Source organism: Anguilla anguilla, chromosome 2 (assembly GCF_013347855.1).
Source record: "Anguilla anguilla isolate fAngAng1 chromosome 2, fAngAng1.pri, whole genome shotgun sequence".
Classification (NCBI taxonomy): domain Eukaryota; kingdom Metazoa; phylum Chordata; class Actinopteri; order Anguilliformes; family Anguillidae; genus Anguilla; species Anguilla anguilla.
In genome coordinates this window covers 24,476,076-24,485,788 of record NC_049202.1, presented here as the reverse complement: position 1 = coordinate 24,485,788, position 9,713 = coordinate 24,476,076, and the positions used below count along the sequence as shown (strand labels likewise).

At 38.9% G+C, this 9,713-nt stretch overlaps 1 protein-coding gene across 1 annotated transcript in view; it reads left to right on the top strand.

Annotated features, from left to right (window-relative positions):
• The first annotated feature begins 514 nt into the window (after positions 1-514).
• The window catches only part of LOC118220998 (tetraspanin-14-like), a 32,028-nt gene continuing 22,829 nt past the window's right edge, over positions 515-9,713 (top strand). The window contains exon 1 of the mRNA XM_035405537.1: positions 515-683. The gene's annotated coding sequence lies outside the window, so the exon portion shown is untranslated. The remainder of the gene's footprint in view (positions 684-9,713) is intronic.

The window sequence follows — 9,713 nt, the reverse complement described above, 5'->3', positions numbered from 1 at the left end:
GTAATGAAAACCTTCAGGACTGTTCATCTCCAGGAACAGGGTTATTCATTATGTGGGAGAATTTTTGCTATGTAAATGACCATGAGCGTCACTGTCTACAGCCGGGGTTGCGCTTGCTGAAATCACCAGAAACACCACGGCTAACATACTGTCCAGTTAAATAAAAGTGATATTGGTCAACTGCACCAAAATGAATTTACCAATGGAAGGGCCAACTGGTTGTGACGGAAGATAGACTTAGGTAGAATGGATATCTCTTCTCTGCAGTCAAACTTCAGATAACCTATACAGCCTAATGTTATACATTTCTCTCATTTAAAAGTAATAATATTAAGGCCATCAACTAGGCTATCGTATAGACTAAGTTGATATAATCGATCTAGCTGCCATCCAGCGGTCGATGTGTCTATCAAAGAAAGGCTGTCGATAGGCATTTGAGTACTCGATAACAACTTAACAACTTAGTTTCTTACGTCATGCAACTATTATGCTGTGCGTCTTCCTGGTGTGCATCAGCTGTTTGGGCGTAATTCGCATTGCACGGAAGTTTCATTTTCTATGTGAGATCCAATTGTGAGTGCAGTAGCCTACACGGGAAGTGTGGACGTGTGTTTTAAGACACCCCAATTGTTTGGGATCTGGCCGAGTGACGATTAGCCCAAAAGGAGGCGATCAAACAAAAGGTGAGTGGCGGCCGTTTTAAAGTCTTTATAAACAAAAATACGCCTATGTGTTTTGTCGTAATCAAGTCAGTAGCCTACAGGCTATTTATAAACGAAAAAGAATTATAATTTCTAGAGGAAATTGGTTAAGTAACTTAACCTGCTATTGTTATGAAATGAGAACGCGTGTTTACACCAAGTTTTCATCTAGCCATTTGATATGTCTATGACATAACCCTACAGTGTCTATTAGCCTAGACACGATCAGGGTTTCCGACATTAAACAGGCGTGAGGTTTGCTGATAAAAAGTTATATCCCAAGGCTATGACTAGCTTGTTATTGTAATACTTTTTATCCCACGTAATGCTTTAGAAGTTTTGTTACACTGCTACTAAATAATGCAGGCTATTTGCACACTTGACTTACTCGCACGAGCAGTGTACGTGTGTAGATTGTAATGTGAAGCTGTCTTTTAAATCTTTTTTTCTTTTCTTTTTTTGTTACAAGGTAACCTATGTGACCTCGCACCTACTGAAATGAAGTCACTTTGACTCCAAGAAATTCGCCGAAATTTGGCTGGATATATATTAAATATTCGCCGATATTTTACTCACTAACTTTGTGTAAACGGCTGAATGAATTGTTCGCCTTACCATAGTCAATCTTTCATTATTCACCTCTGCGAACGTCAGAGTTCTCGGCGTGTGAAAGGTTAGGGCAAGAATTATAGATCACATCGACACCGGAGGAAAGAGGATATTGCACGTGTTTACTAACCATCTTAAAGAGAACCAATACAATAGATTGTATAAAACAGACAGGTCAGATTTTATTGAAAAACGTCAGAAATAAAATGCAATCAACATTCTTCCGTGAATATGTGGACAGACTTGTTGTCCACCAGGAGAAAAAGATTGTGGTAAATTATATATTTTGTGTGAATCATTCCCAAAATAGCTTGTAATACATTATGATCAAAGAGCAGAGAACATTACTGTTACGAGCAGGAGACAGTGGCGACGGGTCAGAACCAAGTGGGTCTGATACTCACGCAATAACAGGATGTTACGCCATTGTATTCGGATCGGTGTGCCCGGAAGTCAGTACCCCTCAGGGTTTTTAAACACAGACACTATGAGACAGGAGACAGAAAACCAGGCTTAAGTGCAGGAAAGTTTTTTTTTAGCATATAGCATATGCAAGCTGAGAAACAGAGCTTCAAATAGATGTATCATACATGGAGATTGGACAATTACTGAGGAAGTTGTGCTGTTCTGAAGTTAGACATTTCTGCTGAATGGGCTGCCAGAAAACCAGAGATTTTCACTTCCAAAGATTGACAAGAGATTCCCACACTTTTGTGACATATTTCCTTAGCAACCATGTGTTTAAATAGATACCAGTTACACCAAATTACACATAATACATTGTGGTGGTATATTCTACCTATTTGATGTTGAATGCATGGAATACAATTATTTAAACTGCTTAGAAATCAATGTAGGTTGAAAGCAGAAGTTGGGATCCTCACTGCCCCTTGTTCACACCCACAATACTTTGTTTTGGATACTTCATTCTTTGCATTAATTGAGAAATAAAATTAATAATCTAGTTCCCAGAACTTACACTACTTACATTTCCCATATGTCATTCTATACAGTCTAGCATTCCATAACATTATTAACATATAATCTTTTACTTTTTGCTTTACAGTAATATTACATTATTAACATATAATCTTTTACTTTTTGCTTTACAGTAATATTACAAGGGGTGGTTGCCTGGTTAAAGTAGGGGTGCAATGCTCCAGTCCTGGTTTTATTTCCACCCAATTGTCTTAGTTTTATTTTTCAGACAGCTCTATAACTTATGCTGCTTCACTCTTTTACTTGAGCACAATAAAATATTCTGGATACACTGGCCGACTGCAGATGCAGCTGGTGTTTACACATAATGTCAGTTGAGCTAATTAAATTAAGAGCAGAAGTTAGCACACAATCTGGAAATGGATTGGCCTCTTAATCCTACTATTCTGTATTGGTGGAAACCTGGCCAACACACCCAGGACCATTATTACATATGTGACAGGAGCCACTGAACCCAGGCTTAAGTCGCATGAGGTGATTCTCCAGAAATCGCGTTTTAGTTGAAAACACTTTTTTTTTCACCAAAATTCCGTTTTTTTGCAGAAATTACTTCTTAAACATGTAGGCCTATACTTTATAATACCTTAATATCACACTCGTATTTGATCGGTAAACATGAGGAAAAAGTTAAATAATTAAATTCTCTTTCTCTCTATCTCTCTCTCTGTCTGCTTGTTGCGAGGGGGCAGGACAATGGGCGGGACATACATATTAATGACATTCCTGCACAGTCAGGAAATACCTTGTGTTGTTTACAATCTAGTCTACTTTTTTACGAGTGTCGCGGGAGATTATATCATGTGTGACAACGCTGGTAACGTGGCTAATGCTCTCCGCCAAATTACCGAGCTGAATTTAGCTACATAAGCCGCGTTTCCACCGCAGGAACTATACCCCGGAACTAGGAACCTTTTGAGGAACTCAGTGTTCCGGGTAATTTCGGTGGAAACGCGGCTATAGTATCTTAAAAGTAGCTACATTTCCAAGTAGTTTGTGGTAGCTTAATTACTTTCAGAATGATATAAAGTACTATTCTTTTCACTGGTGAGTAGTAAGCTATTGACAGTTGTCAAAGTCATCATTGTTATTCAAGGGAGGGGTGTGACTAAGGCTGCACAAATTAATTCAAAGTCTAAAGCCGCGTTTCCACCAAAATTACCCGGAACTTTCAGTCCCAGGAATTACTTTACCAGGAACTAAAAGGTTCCTTCAGCCAATGGTTGTCTGCGTTTCCACCGGGGTCTAAAGTACCGCGAAGATTAGGCAAATTAGCCCACTGACGTTGTCGTCGGTCCATCTGTCATATGATTTCTTCTGTAACCCCATACTACCACCGAAGTAGCCTACATTATTTTCTAATAACCGGGACAGCCCGGAGGGGTTTATTCCACTTATATACAACGGGTTACCAACAATAGCCGCGTTTCCACCGCAGGAACTATACCCCGGAACTAGGAACCTTTTGAGGAACTCGGTGCGTTTCCACCGCAGGAACTAGGGTCTAAATTTAGTTCTGGGGGCTTTGTTTTACCCCCCAAAACGTTCCTGCTCGGGGGGTAGTACTTTCCGAAAGTACAGGAACCTTTTGGGTGGAGCTTGCAGCGCTGAACATTTCTGATTGGTCGAGTACTCGCAGCATTTGTGTTGTATTTATTTTCCGCCATTACCCGCCATGTTTGAAAATATGCAGCGGCAAACCAATTTATTTTCATAATAACTTCAAATCAAACTTGTACGTTATGCGGCGCAGTAGCCTAGTTTTGGTTATAGCCTGTCAACGTCTTAGAATTATAACGTGTGCTCTTCTGTTCTTTTCTTGCTTTAGTATTCGTTTTATAAAATGCTAAGCATTCGTGCTGGGACAGCATATTACGTAGGCTACCAAAACATTCAAACGGATTAATTCGGTTGCTGAATATTTTCTTCCGGATTTTCTTTGTTAGCCCGTTGTAATTGACTCAAAACGTTTGATACAGTTATGTGAGGTATGCGGTAGTTCTGCATAATTAACATTGATGATACAGTACAAGCAAACTGGAAATCACCATCCGCACTTTTTATCCGCGTAAACTAACAGGTTAATTCTAGTAATCTTCCCTTTAGCTTTTTCAGACTGCCGTAATTTTACTGACATTTTTCAATTCCACGAAAAGACCAGGAAGACTATGGACTAATTTATGGTGCATGGTTCGCATCTGGAGGGCACACTTCGCTGCTCGGCTAGCAGTAACTTCGAAGGAAAGCAAACGGTGGCTGTACCACTACTAATTTACATTTTCACGCAAGTCCGAGTTTTCGTTCTATTCTTGTCATTTTGCCATTAGCCTATATGGAATTGATGACGAGAAAGTAATCAAACAGCAAATTGTTTACAACGTGTGCATGTTTTCTGCTGTTGTTGCCAGTTATAGGCTACATATAAATGTGAATGCATTCTGTCGCTTCGGATGTCAAGACATGAAAGCGAATGTTCGCATAAAAACATAATGAATGTGTTTGAGAGGATATATGAAAATCAATAAATACAAAAGTAACCATATATAGTCATTGTTGGTAACCCGTTGTATAAGTGGAATAAACCCCTCCGGGCTGTCCCGGTTATTAGAAAATAATGTAGGCTACTTCGGTGGTAGTATGGGGTTACGGAAGAAATCATATGACAGACGGACCGACGACAACGTTGCTTTTTCATACGTCAGTGGGCTAATTTGCCTAATCTTCGCGGTACTTTAGACCCCGGTGGAAACGCAGACAACCATTGGCTGAAGGAACCTTTTAGTTCCTGGTAAAGTAGTTCCTGGGACTGAAAGTTCCGGGTAATTTCGGTGGAAACGCGGCTAATGACTATATATGGTTACTTTTGTATTTATTGATTTTCATATATCCTCTCAAACACATTCATTAACAGCAGAAAACATGCACACGTTGAAAACAATTTGCTGTTTTATTACTTTCTCGTCGTCAATTCCATATAGGCTAATCGCAAAATGACAAGAATACAACGAAAACTCGGACTTGCGTGAAAATGTAAATTAGTAGTGGTACAGCCACCGTTTGCTTTCCTTCGAAGTTACTGCTAGCCGAGCAACGAAGTGTGCCCTCCAAATGCGAACCATGCACCATAAATGAGTCCATAGTCTTCCTGGTCTTTTCGTGGAATTGAAAAATGGCAGTAAAATTGAGTAAAATTACGGCAGTCTGAAAAAGCTAAAGGGAAGATTACTAGAATTAACCTGTTATTTTACCCGGATAAAAAGTGCGGAAGGTGATTTCCAGTTTGCTTGTACTGTATCACCAATGTTAATTATGCAGAACTACCGCATACCTCACATAACTGTATCAAACGTTTTGAGTCAATTACAACGGGCTAACAAAGAAAATCCGGAAGAAAATATTCAGCAACCGAATTAATCCGTTTGAATGTTTTGGTAGCCTACGTAATATGCCGTCCCAGCACGAATGCTTAGCATTTTATAAAACGAATACTAAAGCAAGAAAAGAACAGAAGAGCACACGTTATAATTCCAAGACGTTGACAGGCTATAACCAAAAGTAGGCTACTGCGCCGCATAACATACACAAGTTTGATTTGAAGTTATTATGAAAATAAATTGGTTTGCCGCTGCATATTTTCAAACATGGCGGGTAATGGCGGAAAATAAATACAACACAAATGCTACGAGTACTCGACCAATCAGAAATGTTCAGCGCTGCAAGCTCCACCCAAAAGGTTCCTGTACTTTCGGAAAGTACTACCCCCCGAGCAGGAACGTTTTGGGGGGTAAAACAAAGCCCCCAGAACTACATTTAGACCCTAGTTCCTGCGGTGGAAACGCACTGAGTTCCTCAAAAGGTTCCTAGTTCCGGGGTATAGTTCCTGCGGTGGAAACGCGGCTATAGAGAGAAAGAGAATTTAATTATTTAACTTTTTCCTCATGTTTACCGATCAAATACGAGTGTGATATTAAGGTATTATAAAGTATAGGCCTACATGTTTAAGAAGTAATTTCTGCAAAAAAACGGAATTTTGGTGAAAAAAAAAGTGTTTTCAACTAAAACGCGATTTCTGGAGAATCACCTCATGCGACTTAAGCCTGGGTTCAGTGGCTCCTGTCACATATGTAATAATGGTCCTGGGTGTGTTGGCCAGGTTTCCACCAATACAGAATAGTAGGATTAAGAGGCCAATCCATTTCCAGATTGTGTGCTAACTTCTGCTCTTAATTTAATTAGCTCAACTGACATTATGTGTAAACACCAGCTGCATCTGCAGTCGGCCAGTGTATCCAGAATATTTTATTGTGCTCAAGTAAAAGAGTGAAGCAGCATAAGTTATAGAGCTGTCTGAAAAATAAAACTAAGACAATTGGGTGGAAATAAAACCAGGACTGGAGCATTGCACCCCTACTTTAACCAGGCAACCACCCCTTGTAATATTACTGTAAAGCAAAAAGTAAAAGATTATATGTTAATAATGTTATGGAATGCTAGACTGTATAGAATGACATATGGGAAATGTAAGTAGTGTAAGTTCTGGGAACTAGATTATTAATTTTATTTCTCAATTAATGCAAAGAATGAAGTATCCAAAACAAAGTATTCAAACATGACCCATGTTGTGGAGCAAATCTTTGTGACTACAATGAGGCATATGGTTTTTATCATTTATGGTTGTCAAACTGTATATCTTAAAAGTAGAGATGGGTAGGCCAAAAGTGTTGTGAAATTGGACACTTTGTCCCTAATTAGGGGTCCAAGCTGGTGGAACCCTATTGTATCTGTTAGGATTATTATTATTATTATTATTATTATTATTATTACTATTTTTCTCCGCTAAAAGTGTCTGAGGCTCAACAACCATGAGTCCTAGAGCAACCAAATTTGGCAGGTGGGTTCCTATGGCCCCCTACTACTCAGGCACTAAAAATCACCTATGTCAGCCAGATGATGGCGCTATAACAAAGGGTCATGCGTAAAAGGCCATAACTCCCACACCATAAGTTAGATCAACACAAAACTTCATCGACCTATGCATCTGAACGTGCTCTACAACTTTGCTATTGGGACTACCTATGTCCGCCGTATTGTTTGCCCGCCATTTGGACTTTTTTTATTAGTTGGGGTGCGGAAGAGCTGTAGCTCCAAATCTAAAGTGTTACGACATCTAGTAAACTTCTTTACGGCAAGCGGCTAGAAGACATTCATGGCGACGCTAGTAATTCGACACCGTAGGGTCTAGTTTTTATCAGTGAGGGGAGGGTCTGAACATCGGGGAAGCAATGGAAGACAGTGCCAGCCAGAGTGCATGCTAGGCTACTAAAAGTTTGTTAGTAAAAGCTTTTTGAGAGGATGAATCATTACTTTTCTTTGGCATGGATCTATTTGAAGGCAATATCGGGTGAGTTTGTTTAGTCTTTGAATCCGTCATTATGCTGAGAGAAATCGTATTCTGAATTTAATCTCTAAATTGACTGTAAGCTTAGTGTTGTAACTAGGTAGCTGTTTCGTAGGTGACTTAATGCGCTCGTCTTAACTATTGCTTGAATTTTTGCATAGACTGCGTTTTTGCTGTTCTTGTTTGTGTTAGTGTTAATCAGTTTAACCTACAGGGCCTAAGTTGAACTAGCGGTTGTTCCCTGCACTTGGAATGGTATTTCTCTCTAGGGTTTTCAACACACTTGTTCCTGGTTATGGTTATACACTTTGTTGTATGACAAGTAGCCTAACACACAGCGTCTTCATACTGTGTTAGGGAGATTAAATCATAAATTAAATTTATCCATTAAAAAACAGTTTTAATCACCAAGTAGTCTACACTTAACAAACAAGATACACCAGTCTGTTATCTACCGTGTTAGCTTTCAGAATAACCAGCAAAAACAAAACCTGCACTTCAAGCTTGTTTACAATCTACGCATTGCAGATATTTGCCATGAATACGACTGAGGAGAAAGAAGTGCATGTATCCACAAATAATGTTTATTAAAAATGTGCACAATTTTGTGCTGCAGATGAAAATAAATGTAGGCTATAAGTCCTAGTCTACTCGCTAAAACTGCCTATTTGGGCAGAGCTGGCTATATATATTGCTATTGAGTAGCCTATTTTGTGGATTAATTGAATTGATACTCAAGGAAAATCAGAGGAAGTTTTCGCCACTGCTTAGTGATTAAAACGAATTTTTCTAAATCGCATTTATAATTTAATCTCCCTAACACAATGCAAAGAAGCTATGTGTCACTTTCCCCCCCACTACCCATCTTCCGCCGTGGCCTGAAGACTCATCTCTTCAGACTATACCTAGACTAACCACCACCACGCTGTATATTTCACTCTAAATCCCCCCCCCTTTTTTTCATGACACTTGTTACATGTTGCCCCATCTCAGCACTTTTTGGTAATTTGTATTTGTCCTAATACTGTAGCTTATTCTTCTGCCTAGTTGGCTTTGCAGAGGTTAGATCTGATTAGTGTTCACTGTGTGAACTAAACTGTGTTCTTGGCTAGAAATAGCTGTACAAAATAAGTATTGTATCTTACTGAACCTGTGTTTAGTAGTTGTCTATGACCATGAAATGCACTTTTTGTACGTCACATTGGATAAAAGCGTCTGCCAAATAAATGTAATGTAATGATTAGTCAGATCGTTTGCATGCTTGTTAATCACTGAAAATGAATTAAAACAGTTTGAGATCAATGATTAGTTTAACGGAAAGTTTTGCACCCCACCAATTTTCAGCTCATCAGTCGCCGCAAGTTTAGCATCGGGTTTAGGTTTCCTGAACAATTTTTTACGAAAGTTGAATCGCTGTGTAGATGCATATTGGCAATTTGGCTCCATAACAGACAGTTAATCAAATAAGAGAGATTGGTTCCCAATTTAGCCCAACATTATGTTTACATCTGTGCTAGTAATACACGCCACACATATACAGTGCAGTGTCGTAAGTTACAGTATACGAGTGTTTAGTTAATGTGGGGTAACTAGTACAGCTGTCAGTGTTCAGCTGTCAGTGTTCAGCAAGTTAACATTTAGCAATTTGAATTCCATTAACTCAGTTAGATTTTCGTACATGAACTCAAAATGAACAATTGTTATTATCAATCTGTTAACGTTACTCAAAAGATTACCACAATTTGCAGATAGCCTGTTTGTTATCATAAGGTGTAAGAAATTATAGCTACTTACTCCAGAGTAGGGCTAGCCATGATCTAACTAGTAACTTAGGCTAGTAGTTGATTTTAAGGTACAGTTATGATAATGGGGATTCGTAATTAAGATTGAGATTGGACTAAAATATTGGTAATTGGATGCTTAGATGTAACCATACACTGTCTTATTTTTGCATAGGGTCAATTAAAACAATCATGAAAAGAAAGGGATAGATATTCTTTTTAAAGAAG